Below are 304 nucleotides of genomic sequence, written 5' to 3' on the forward strand. Positions count from 1 at the left end.
CCCCTCACAGCGCATGCGCAGCTTCAGTACGAAAATCGTGACGTCATGATTTCGCCCCGGCGAAGCGAGTTTTAGTGGTTTTGCTGTCTTTTCGCAAGCACAAGGTTCATTTCAACATTTTCATTAGATAGCTAATTTGTAATTAAATACATGTATGTACGTAACGTCCTGTTCAATTGCTATAAAGTCAGATTTCCCTGCTAATTCTAAGTTTGGCCTATTTTATTAAGTGTAACGTTTAGGCTACGATTAGACAGTTAAATTCCTTCGTCAGGGGCATTCTTTTGTTCGGACGCCCATTTCC

The sequence above is a fragment of the Sinocyclocheilus rhinocerous genome, unplaced genomic scaffold (assembly GCF_001515625.1).
Source record: "Sinocyclocheilus rhinocerous isolate Xijiao unplaced genomic scaffold, SAMN03320098_v1.1 scaffold1600, whole genome shotgun sequence".
Classification (NCBI taxonomy): domain Eukaryota; kingdom Metazoa; phylum Chordata; class Actinopteri; order Cypriniformes; family Cyprinidae; genus Sinocyclocheilus; species Sinocyclocheilus rhinocerous.